Consider the following 13,296-nt stretch of genomic DNA (forward strand, 5'->3'; position numbering starts at 1 on the left):
ATATCCACAGCAAAATAAGAATCCAGATGACAAGCTTGCATGAGGACAGTTCCTGCTTCTTACAATACAGTAAAAGTCTCAGTTTTACTAGATGCACATTAATTCCTGCTTTCTTCTCAAGTGGCACTGCCAAGTGAAAATACCATTTATACCTGTCATACCACTTGTCTCCTCATCAGCTTAGTCCTGCTTGCTTGTCATGCGCTGCTTTGCTGATATAATGGTGGTGGGAGAGAAGGAAGTAAACAAGAATGGCATTGAAACTGCTCATAGAGAGTGCTAGAAACTTGTGCTGGTGGACAGTGTGCTCATGTAGCTAACACCTGCACTGTCTTTTGATTTAAAACTTATGTCATAACACAGAAGAGAAAGAAAACATATTTCTCTCACTGACTTTAAATTTAAAATGTCAGAGTGACTATTTGATAAGCTGATAGATGCACAATATGCAGATTTTAAACAGCTTAGAAGGCTTTTAGGTGGTTGTGGGTTTTTTTCTCTTCCTTTTTCTTCTAATTGTGTTTAGAGGTTTTAATTTTGTTTAATGCATTATCTGTAGAAAGCCTGTTAAGGTGTGTGCAGATTTTTGGGGTTTAAAATGTTTGAAAGAAACCTATTGGAGTTACCAGTAATTTGAAAATAATATGTAGAAGCAATTTTTATGGAAAGAAAGGAAAATTCCCAAATAAATATCAAGTTCATCTGATGATTAATTGGATATTCATGTCCTGTCTGAATTTTCCCAGTTTCTTTCTTCCAACTGTGATTTGAAAGTAATAAAGAGTATTACAAAGAGAGAGTTTCTCTTCCTTTGAATAATATTTGGCCTAAAGCAGTAGGAATAAAACAGAAGAGAAGCCATAGAAGTCCTGCAATATGTGCAGGATTTTCAGATGGGTTAAGCATGTTGAGCCTCCAGATTGTAAATTAAGCGTTTGGCAAAGAGTGTGTCTAGCATCTCCTACTCCTTTTTGGTTGCTAATACAACTTACAGAAGCCAAACTCAAACAGCAGAAGGCTTTACTCCATGGACAAAGAGTAAATAAGTAACATTTACAGGACATTTGGCTTCATACTGTGGACCTCTGAAAATCAAAATCAAAAGCCAAGGGAGTTAGAAGTGAAATCATGCTGCACTTTGACATGTGGTAAAAGCAATCATTCCATAGCATCACCAGCTTAGTTCTAATGTTTACAATGAAATTAGGCTACTTGGTGTCTTACACTAGAGCTGTTGAAATAGTTGCTGAAGTGGGAGAATATACAATTCATTGTGAACTGACTGCTGCCCCATTCAGCACAGAGGTTTTGGTTCAGTTAGAAAATAAGTCCTTGTAGTGCAGTCTCAAACAATAGCTATTTGTTAGCAACAGTTAAATGCAGGGGAACTACTTAGATGCTGTGAGGGGCCTTGTCAAAAGAAATGATTCATGCAATATATTTTAATCATGAACATTTATGTCTATAGGAAACCTAGCCTCACATCAGATGTTTTCTGCAATATAAACACAGTTGTGTATTAGGAAAACTAGAATGGAAGTGATAAAAGAATCTTTATTTATTTATTTATGATACCAGATAATTTGATTAAGTTAACTTTTGAAGGGAAAATTGATGATCTGATCAATGGGATTTTTACTCTAACAATTTCAAGATTTAGTTTTTAGCAAAATCTGCTGAATACAGAGTACCTGGAATCAATCACTTCCTTTCTTTTCTACATACATCCTAGGCAAGTCAAAAGAGATGCAAACCTGAACGAAGAACTGCAGGATATAGCTTAACTAAAACTAAACCTGAGGAACGATAATGAGTAATAGCAACACTTCCTTAATTTTTTCCAATTTATTATATAGCCATGAAACTCTCAAAACAATCCCTCTATTTTCTCTTTCCTTCTGTTCATGTGATATATTTAGCCTTCCTCATTTTCCCTTCAATATGCTATTTTCTCCCCCATCATTTTTAGCTTCTAGACTGTAGTCCCCCACTCTCCCTTTTTCCATCTTCTTCCCAGCTTTCATGCAGTGGATCCTGTTTTCCTTTCTGCGTTACCATGCTGTCTGCCGCTGTTTTATCATACAACTGTTGCTTGTTTTATTACCTTCACTCTAATGTGTTTTTTTTTCTGACATGCCTCTCACCAGCCCGGTAAAAGTATGGTCACTGAGATTTGTACTCATGTCTTGGTGCTGTAGCTAAGTACTGTTCTTTAAGGTCCTTTCCCTAAATGGAAAATGGGTGTAGAAAAGACAGGCAATTTTCCTCAGAATAAAATTATTTGTATAAATATTAAACTATGTAAAAATAAATTGGATACAGATTGTTCATTTGGGACTTCTTAGGCTGGATATAATAAGGTATTCAACTCTATTTTTTTTATTGTGTGATTTTCTAGGAAAAATGTATTTCACTTCCACTACATTTGTATATATTATGTCATATCTTAGCAGTTTCAATGTTACTACCCTGTAAAATTTTGCAAGCTTATATCAACAATAAGGCTGGCAGATTAGGCAGCATACATTATATTAGTAACGATTTGGTAAAAAACCTGGAGGCAACTCAGTTATCCAAACATAGACATGTAATGCCAGTTTTGGATATGCCACAGTATCCTGCCAACACTCCACCTGCTGATCTGGGAAGCTGCAGGTCTCAGACCACCTAGGGCACCTCAGATAACATTATGAAACACCTACATCAAATTCAGACAGCTGAACTGTACTCTACATCTCAGATATTAATCTGAGTTAATGCCTTAATTTAGAGCTGAATTCCATCCGCAGAGTCACTATACACATTGTTCCAATATTAGAGTTCTCTCTGGTTCCATGTTTCAAGATGGGACATAAAATAGGGGTTCTGATGACATCTGGCTCCCAGTGATTACTTGATGTTTACAATTTTAGCTACATTCACTAGGTCTATGCAGAAATCCTAGATTTCCTAGTTAACATTTTTGTTTATTATGTCTGAGCTGGTAAATGAATTCAAAGTCTCTGGAAGGTATATTACTATTGCTACTTATTTTACTGTATCTCAGATATACATACATGTGTGTGCATGAAAACGTGCTCAATCTAGCTTTCTAATCAAAAGGAATTCACGGATCAATGTTGGAAAGCAGAATTGCTCTATAGAACTGGATTATTTTGTTCACAGTTGAGGGAATAATAATTTTGATGTTTGTAACACTACATACATGAAAAATCTCAAGAATAATGTATGTCACAGCAGTATATGGATTTATTCACCTCAGCTCTTTACTCCCAGAAGAAGCCAGAGACATAAAAAAGTTGGTAGATCAGGACAGTGGCAGCAGAGGACCAAAGGAGGATTACCCTGTTTAAATGTGGAACATGATTTAGGTCATGTAAAATAAAAATTGAGAAGTGACATCTGCAGTTACCTATTGTTGTTCTCTGGGGCATATCTTGGTTTCTAGTGCTCCACATAACTGGATGTTAGGAGTGGTTGGTAGACCACGCTATATTTCCACACTATTGGTATATCTAGGTTCCTTGTATAACTCCATGTTATATATAACCATGTAATTGCATGTGTCTTGCCTGTATACAGAATAGAAGTACATTGAGGTGTGCCACCAGACAACGCGAAAATGCTTCGATATTCTGTGGTTAGCTATAGGCAAAACAGCCTAAAGCAAACAGTCCCAAAGTGTTTCCTATGACAAAATAATATATTTGGCACCTAACTTGATCTTATCTGAAGATTACTTCATGTTTTATGCTTTCCTCAGTCCCTGCCCAACATAGAAAGTGAATTTCCGACTGGCTCATGACATGATTTATTTATTTTTACAATGTTATTTCTAGGTTAAGCCTTATTTGTGAGTCTCTTCAATGTATGGCAGTTTATGTCAAGGGTCAAACAGGCTGGTCACATCAGTCTGTTACCTCGAAAACACGGTTGCAAATAACAGAATCAAATGCTGAAGATCTAATTAATGCCACAATCCACAAATAAGGGGGTGGGGGTGGGAGCTGGGGTTTAAGAAAATTAAAAAAAAAAATATATAACCGTTGTAAAAAATAGAAAGCTGGCATTTATTCTTTCAGCTTGGATGAGAGGATCAGATCAACTACTCTTTGCTAGTGGGGCACTCATTCTTCTTTGATCATGCTGCTAGAGAGACTGTCTGTGCTCTGTGGTTTGCTGAAACTGGCTATTATTAAGAAGAACTGAGCTAAACCCTTTAAATTCCCTTTAAGTGCTCCTCAGTCAAAGCTTCACCATAGATCACCAGCTATGGATATAAAGACACAAAAAAAAAAAAAAAAAAAAAAAAAAAAAAAGGAAAAGATAGGACAAAACCACCAACCAACCAAACCTAATGTCAGATTATTTTAAGACACTCAGTTCCAGTCAGTTAAACTGACTCAAAAACATGCTGGTAGAAAAACAGTATAGTGGAAATGAACTTAGTGAACTCCAAAGAAAAACAATAGCATCACACAATGTTGACTGCTTCCCTGAGCTTCCTGTCATACAGTTGGTCCCTAAATCCCAACAGAGCCAGTGAAGGCAAACATTTTATAAAGCAAACACAGAAGTCTGGGTCTTTCCTGTTTTTCATAATGAGGTCACCTGAAAAATGAGCTACATATATCTCAGGTGTTTGTTTTCTGGTGTCTCCTGCAGCTGTTATGCAGAGAAAGGAAGAGTTTTCTCTCCTGTTATTTCTTTTTTTAATAGAACCTGTGCATGTCAACACTGAAGAAAGAAAGCAAGCATGAAAAGCATGGACTGTGCAAACAATTTTTCCTTACACAGGTCATTGATGCTGTGACTCAGAAGAGGAAAACGGAATTCAGGATGCTTGGCAAACATTAAAATTACTCACAAATGAGTTGTAAATTGCTCTGTTAAAAAGGTAACAACAAGTTTGTATGAGATGTTTGAATGGCACAATATTATTCAGGAACTGCTTGCTCTTGAATGTTGTAACTACAATAACATAATCTCATGCATTGTTCAAAAGCAAAGGGAAGTCCCAACAAAGTACTATATAATTCTTATTATGAAATATTAATTTAAGTAACAAATTCTGGAAGCACATAAAACTTTGTTTAGCACTGAATTTTTCCATTCCATCAGTATCATTTACAGAAAGTTCTTACTGAGGCAAAATGTCCATTGGATCCATCTGTATTTTACAGGCACTAGAACTCAGCCATCCTCAACCGAGAAAAAAATCTTGTTTCTACCCATGTGAGAGATCATATTGCACAAGTAACATTGATCCAGGCAGCAAATGGTCACTTGAAATTGGATACATTATCCAGAAGCAATTACAAAATGGTATGGCTGTTAAAATAGCCCAGGCACAATGACTGAAAGGTGATCCATAAAAAAAAGGAGAAAACAAACAGCTACAGACTTAACATAAAGCTTTAACAGGGCAAAAGGGAAAACTAGTTCTTAACGCTTATCTTAACAGCACCAGTTTTGTGCCAGTATAATCATTAACTCCAATGTGGCTGCTTCTTTTGTTCATCCATGGGAGCTGGGTCAGTTTTAAGCAACAGTATCTCTTTGAACATGTTAGCAGTCTGTGCACTAAAGATGAGTTCTTTAATAGTTTCTAAAGCTTGTTTTTAAGTACGTGAATTCCTTAGTGACTGAGCACCAATGTGTAGGTACATAGCAAATCCGTGGTTACTGTTAAATAAGGTGCATGAATTCAGCTAGAACATAGTAAGGACTTCTTCCTGGGTAGAAGCTTCATTGCTGAAATATAAGTATTGTGGGGTTTTTTTTTCCATTTTGAGAGGTTTTGAGGTTGCCTTATGAGTGAAGACGTTGCTTTATGTGACTGTTCAATGAAAGTGATAATAATAAAACAATCACACACAGATAATTTTTATGAAACTCCAAGAAAGACAGTAGTTTTCATTTCTGCAGACTGAAAGAAAAAAAAAAAAAAAAGAGTAATTTTTACTTAATTTCATACAGCCACTATGGTTTTTTGCTTTACTGAAAAATGAACAAACAAAACCCCCAAACATATCAAAAGTGATCATGTTCATTAAATTTTAAACCACAGATATATGTAGACATTTACTGCCTGATTGGATTCTGAAAGATTAACTTAGCATAGGAGCCGCAAGTTCAGATAGATGGCTCAAGTGGCTAACATGTGGCTGATTTATTGTTCTCTGGGGACAAGGGGAATTGAAATTTGACAGACAGGATATGCTGTACCTACTTACTGGCAGAACATTAATTCCCAGAAGTCAGAATGTATGCATTACAAGCAATGCATCTCTTCATTTTGCTTTGTTTTTCAAGGAGTATGCAGCTGAAAATAGCACAGACGATGCCTGAATACCTAAGTAACTCCTATACAGTGAACCGGTGGACAGGAAAAGGAAGCGTGGCTCTACAAGAAGCACTTCAAAGAAGACTTGCAAGTGTGCTTGTTTTAATGCAACATACTCACCAAATCTTTTGAACTCTTACACAGCACAGGTCTCTTCCAGCAGCAGAAGCAACAGCAGCATGCTTTTCTGGCAGAAAGCATACAAGATAAAGAATGCATGAGCTATGGAGATAAACTAGGTTACAAGTTGAGAGCATCTGTACAATGTGATCCAAAAAATGCTTATCATACCAAGTTACCTTCCTCCCCACTGCATTTGGCTCATCTAAATCCTGAGCTATACTTGCTTATGAGGAAAAGAACAGAATGAAAATGAAATTTAAATGTCTAATACTTATTTGTATCACCAAGTTTTTCTTCCACATACATCAAATCGCATCCTCTAAAATGAACTGTTTTCAAAGTCTGCTCCAAATATTTTAGTTAAAAATTTTCTTGCCATAAAGTGCAATAATGCCAAAAGTGAAGCTTTTTATGGGATCAGATGCTTTTTCTGACAGTATGACACTAGTAATTAGATTGGCTGTATTATGACAGAGTAAAATCTAATAAGATCCATTTATTATGTGGCACCTTTGGAAAACAAAGTGTGCTTACATAGCTAAGTACACCCAATGTGCACACCCACATGGAGTCTGTAGTAGAAGCCACAAGGGGTAACACTACAAATTTCAAAATAATTTGGAGGTTTTTCTTGTTGTTATTGCAGCACTTTGCTCAAAGTCAGGTGATGAAATGTTTTAGAATGAACTATACTTACAGAAAAGCAAACTGATGGAATCAGAGCTCTTAGTTTTGTCCCGTCCACGCTTGCTCATGTTAGCTATGAGTATAATATCCCACCTAGCACTTAGTAAACCAAACAAGGCAAGCCATAAAGCAACTGGCAATTTTCGCTGCTGTTTTAAAAAACTTTTCCTGCAACTACATCTTTTTTTTTTTTCTTTTTTTTCCTTCTCTCACAAGCTATTTATGCTTGCACATTATTTCCTCTGTGTTGCCCTCAAGGTGGAGCATTTGCCATAGTATACTTATTTCTGGAGTTTTTCCATCTGTGGGGTGCTGGGTGTAGAGATCCCATTTCAGCTACAAACACAGCTTACACTCTGTGAAAGCGTAAAATGTTCTGACTAGATAGCTAATGATTTATTGTTGCCAACAGTGGTTTTCTAATTCCATTACCATAATTTCCACTGAAAATTCCATTTACAGCACTCTATGTTTAGACTCCAGGTAAATGAAAGTTAGTAATTTAGTGCTGCGAATGTGCCTCACTGTTCTAATTAACATGTTATTTGTTATAGGCCTTCTTCCTTTCTTTGTAGAAGAAGAGATCCCACAGAAATGATTGCCACACATTTTTATGAAGAAAACAAATGAGAGAACTTCAAGTGTTACTCTACATGTATCACATAAATTATCCTCTATCCTCAATACAAACTGTGCACTGTAATTTAAAGCCAACATGCAGTCACCTATTTTCCATTGCTGTTGAACTGGATTACCACCTGCCTTGACTCCATCCTTTGGGAGATTGCCAGCATTGTTACAATTTAATGCTATATCCCACTGTGTCAGGAAAGACATGCCTCCCCAATCTCACTGTCAAATGAGTGCTTGTCAACATCCCTTAATTATTACTATTATTAGGCATGAAGGTTAAATATATGTGCTTTGTGAATGGTAACGTCTATTGTCTGTTTTATTTTTGTTAGGTTCAGTTGTACTACTAGGACATAAAATAAAGATTTAATTGAAGGACGGTTTAGAGTCAGGTCTCTGAGTTTATTTGTCATTGTTTGTAGTGAATTTTGTGCAAACTGTGTTAGCATTTACATTCCAAAATGCTGGTACAAGAGGAGAGAATGCGTGTTCAGCAAACTAGGAAAAAAAGTGTCTCTCAGTTGAAACGAAATAAAATATAACTCAAATCCCTAGGACAATATACAGGTACAGAAGAATACAAACGACTTTTTCCTCCTGTGCAGGCTGGGGACTAGAAAGCTGGAAAGTGGGCACAGCTCACAAACCTGATGACTTCTTTTGTACCCCAGTGAGTTGTCACTTCCAGGAACTGTGGCCTTACAACTGGTTGACAGAAGATGATAGGTCAAAGTGTTTTCTGCCAGTGGAAATAAGTAAATTCTTGTAAATTTTTCTAAGATATAGTCAGGTTGCCCTTCAAGTCATTGCTCGCATCCTATCTGTTTCCAGTATATATGTGGCCTATAAATCTTGGTCTTTGAGGAAGACGAAATTTTTATTTGCATTGTCATGACATGCCACTAAGGAGGTGTTATAATCACCTCAGTGTCAGGCAAGACACTGGCTCTTGGAGCAGATATAACGTTACCTGTGTCTACATAGCAGCTCGCCATCGATCTGTTCAACTCCTTACTGCTTCCAGCCTCTCTGGCAGTGTAGCTCCTCCTTTTTATGTAGTTCCACCTTCTGTCTTTCTGGCTCTGGTCCTTAGTAGACACATTTATTTATTTATTATTTTTGTGTGTGTTAGCTTTCTCCTCCATTCATGACTTCAGCTGGCCCATGGAGGGAACTGCAAGCTGCAGCCAGAACAGGAGAGAAAAGAATGAGTTTACTCAAGAATGAGGGGGCAAAAAAGCCCTGTTACATTCACTCAAGCTATCTTTCTAACAAACTAACTATTTGGTTAACTTAAGCCACATTCAGCAGAAGCACAATGTTGGTCAGAGTGAGCTTCCCCATCTGCCCCCAGCTCTTCATCTTCTGTTCATATTATCATTAAACCTTCCCTTGCACTTTATTTCTAAGGCTGTAGTATCTATGAACTCAAGGAACTGAATGAATTGATCGATATCAGTACAAAATAGTACTGCTTTCCAGTTACATGAAGTTAACTTCACTGTGATCACACAACCTTGTGATCTGGCAAAACATGAGTAGAGGCTGTGTTGCAGTAGCTTAATCAGACATTGCTACGGGACTGGTCCCTGCAACCATAACCTGAAGCTGGCTGTGCCATGGAAGGGTTGCAACACCTGACAGATACGTGCTGCTCCCAGCAGGGTGATCCACAGCCCTCCACATTCCTATGGCACAGCCTGCGGTCCCACCAGCAACCCGACTTCTTGCATATATATAAATCAGGATACACTCAAACGTTGTATCTTGGAAGGGAGGTATCTGTGGAAGCAAAGTTTAAACCATGTCCCAGTGGACTAGAAGAGCTTCTTTCATCTGTTCAGACTGGAATACAAAACCAGTAGAAGTATTTTAAGTAGCTGCTTTATTCTAGTCTTCAAGCTGGAGTTTACTGGAGTCTTATGTGGTTTGCTCTTAGTACTGCCTCTGTGAGAGCTGTCGCTAGATCACTCTGGGGAGTTGGTCTCATATTCAGAGTTTCTCAGCTTGTGCCAAGCAGGCCAGAAGGGCTAGGATGTTCAACAGTTTGTGTGATTTCCTGGTTAGAATAAAGCAAGGACATTACTACAGATCTAGCTAGTTAAGTGTAAGTTATTTCTTAAAAGATGATTCAGTATATTGAGTGGGGATCTACTCATACATACGCAGTAACTGATGGCAGGCACAGGAGAAGCATCTCAGCTTCTGCTTGCCTGAAGTTTATGTGCCTGATTCAGACCTGTACACTGGTCATTTCCACCTAACTTGGAAATCAGAAGCAACAATCTTCCTGTGAGCTCTGTTTCTGACTTGGAAAAAAAAGTTCGAAGTTCAAACGCAGCCTGAGAAAGAGAAGGAATGGTAAATAATGCCAAACATTTCCATAGGAGCTAGTTGTTCGATCTACTTATCTGGAAACAGGGACGTCTAAGTTTGACCTCCTTCTCTATTAAAGGATTCAAACCTCTATTTCCCTCTTCCTAGGATGGTAGCATGTATGTTTCCTATCAAACATCCTTTGCAATCTTAAATGAAACTGCTGGCTGAATACAGACACCTCACCAGCCAGGCAGCATGTGAGAGGAGACTCCTTGGACTTAAAAGGTTAAATTCCTTCCAAGTGCTGTCTTCGGTCCTAAAGCAGATGGTCCTAATTCTTGCCCCAAAATCTTTGCCTTGGTTTACAGGGAAGGCCAGATCAAAGAAGCGAACTATCCTCCTTCCCCACATGGTTGATTTAGTGACTATTGCCTTCACTTTCTGCGCTGTTTCTCTGCAGTAATATGAAAGGAAAACAGAAAATCCAAACCCATCCCAATAATTTCAGGAATCTGCAAATAAAGTAACAAATCTTCTATAGTAATTATCTTCAAGGCTTATCATGAAACAAGCCATAACATTATAATTTTTCGATCAGGAATGTGTAGCTTACTAGACAGTGGCTAGTTTGAAGTATATAGGAAATAAACAGAAGGTCATTTCATAGATTGTGAATACACATCATTTTGAATAGATGAAGCAGGAAAAAACAAACTTAAAGTATGCAATATTTTGTTAGCTGGTGTCCCTGAAAAAATGGTTATCATGGGTACTTGCATGTATACATGTTACCATATTTTGAAAACAGTATCTGCTTGTTCTGTTTACCCTTAAAAATCTGAACAGCAAAAAAATTCTAAATATTAAAAAATATTTATCTTTGAACACTGATTATGTCAGGAATTATTGTTAATATCCAGAATCCACTATTTTTCATCTAGAAAACAAATATTCATGATCTTGATGCATTAACTGCACCAGCCTATTAGTACATTCTCTAAGCTGGAGTTTGAAAGACCAGTTTAAATTAAAAATAAAGCTCTGTTCTGGAAGCACTCCTTTTCCTTCTTTCACTGGAGCTTAATCCATCAGTTGATACCATTGATACCACTTTTTTGCTTATGCAATACCAGTGATGTTTATCTTATCCCTTGTACCACTTACCACTGAGCCTACTGTGGTAATACTGAATATTTTCTTTTCAGCATGTATTGAATATAAAACCATCAGCAACCCACTGACATGTTTGGTAAAGCACTGAAAGTCATATGCAGTGTGACTTTCAACTTCACCAAGGTGAGAGAGGGTTTATAGCTGCAGGTTTTACAAGCTATTTACTTTAGCTTTTGCATCTCACCTTCCACCCTCCCTTAAAAAAGAACTATGCTCCTCTTTTGAAGCTTTTTTAAAAAAAAAAAAAAAAATTGTGCTGAATTTGTCAAGGAGACAAAGTATTGGTACTTGTATCAGACCTTTTGGAGAGCTGCACTTAGCCATTTGTTACCTTTCTTAGGAAAATTTCAACCATGCTCAGCTGTTTCCCTGTCCTCTTAGAAGGTCCCAGAACTCCTCTCCTCCACCACAGCAGTTCTGGCTGGGCTCCAGCTTACCTGCAAATGCCCACCTTCCTGGCGCAGCTTTCACATGTCTGTTGAGACAATAGTTCTTCAATAACACCATGAAGCAAAACTTCTGAGGTGTTAAACATATGTTGTCTGGTTCTTTAGCTAAAAAAGACATTATTTACAGGGAAACGAGTTGGGAGTTTTGTCATTGAAGGTAAACTGTGTACTGGTGTGTTCTCTAAGCAAATGTTTTATTAATTTGTCTTCTCTTTCTCCACCTCCCACTTTTCTTGACTTCCTTCTAATATTTGAAACTCTACTTGGCAGCTTTTTACCTTTGGGCTTCTGAAAGCTGCAGACAGATCACCTGCTTATTGATCGTGGGCCAGAGAACACTAATCTCCTGAATATTGAGGAAAAATAAAATGTTGATGAAAAACAAAACCTCTGATTTTTTTTTTCCCTTGTAGGATGCCTACGTTATTGCTTGATATTACTGTCACTCTTCTATGTCCTTTATTTTTAAAGTTATTTTGTTATGGTTTTTCTTCTGCTCATAATTTCTAGGCAAGATTTCCAGAAATCACCAAGGAAAGGGTTCTGAACCTTTTGATTGCAGCTTTAAATCTAAATTTAGTTATCCATTTTTGAAACTCTGCATATTCAATTCTGACATACAGAAATAATGCATTAAATCTACATTAATATCATTAGCATAATTTGATCTTAGAAGTAGATTCAAGTTTCACATTTTGGATACTTAAGTATTCCAAAACTGTTTGGAATAAAAAAAATTAATTTGCTCTGTTTTAAAACATAACTACAAATCAAGGTAATTTGTAAATTCAAAGATAGTCTAATTCCTCTGTGCGAAGCATATGTGTTTATGCAGGAAGGAGGAAGAAAAGAGAGTGGAGAAGGTTTCATCACTGGGTCTTGATTTGGGTTGAACCACAGTGGTCTCTTAGCAGTGTTTTGCACTTCAAAAGCACTAAACATACACTAGGGTGATAGCCTGATTACGCTGGATTGAGTCCTGAGTAACCCTGCTGTCTACTTAAGCACAAATAATGTGAGGGAATGAAGTCATTTAAGGAAAATGAGGGCTCCTTAGAGATACCGACAGCAGAGCTACAGGCAGCATTGGTATGGATAGAGCCTGTGCTGTTCTTGACCTGCTTCCCCCCTTATATGACCCAGAGAACATGCTACTCCTGGGAGTACAGGCTACAGCCTCAGTAACTACTAAATGCACCTTCTCTGTCTAGGGATTTTCTTATAGGAGTAAAGTGAATCCAGATAACATACAGAAGCTTTCAAAAAGAAAAACAGGAAGAAAGAAAGAAAGAAAGAAAGAAAGAAAGAAAGACAGAGAGAAAGAAAGAGAGAAAGAGAGAAAGAAAGAGAGAAAGAAAGAAAGAGAGAAAGAAAGAAAGAGAGAAAGAAAGAAAGAGAGAAAGAAAGAAAGAAAGAAAAAGAAAGAAAGAAAGAAAGAAAGAAAGAAAGAAAGAAAGAAAGGAAGAAAGAAAGAAAGGAAGAAAGAAAGAGCAAGCCCTGGGTACAGTAGACATATAGTCTATAATAGACTACTTGTCAGATATTCTTCCTTCTTAACCATACAGA

The 13,296-nt window shown here is 37.3% G+C and overlaps 2 long non-coding RNA genes across 2 annotated transcripts in view; one reads left to right on the forward strand and one right to left on the reverse strand.

Moving 5' to 3' along the window:
- Positions 1-13,042, forward strand: part of LOC308066563 — a 25,732-nt gene extending 12,690 nt beyond the window's left edge. The window contains exon 2 of the long non-coding RNA XR_013929202.1: positions 4,798-13,042. This is a non-coding gene — a long non-coding RNA (uncharacterized lncRNA). The remainder of the gene's footprint in view (positions 1-4,797) is intronic.
- The window catches only part of LOC308066565, a 46,101-nt gene that overhangs the window by 9,143 nt on the left and 23,662 nt on the right, over positions 1-13,296 (reverse strand). The window contains exon 2 of the long non-coding RNA XR_013929204.1: positions 1-13,296. This exon is cut by the window's left edge and continues 9,143 nt beyond it; it is cut by the window's right edge and continues 18,598 nt beyond it. This is a non-coding gene — a long non-coding RNA (uncharacterized lncRNA).

Source organism: Falco punctatus (genome assembly GCF_963210335.1).
Source record: "Falco punctatus genome assembly, chromosome: 6".
NCBI lineage: Eukaryota > Metazoa > Chordata > Aves > Falconiformes > Falconidae > Falco > Falco punctatus.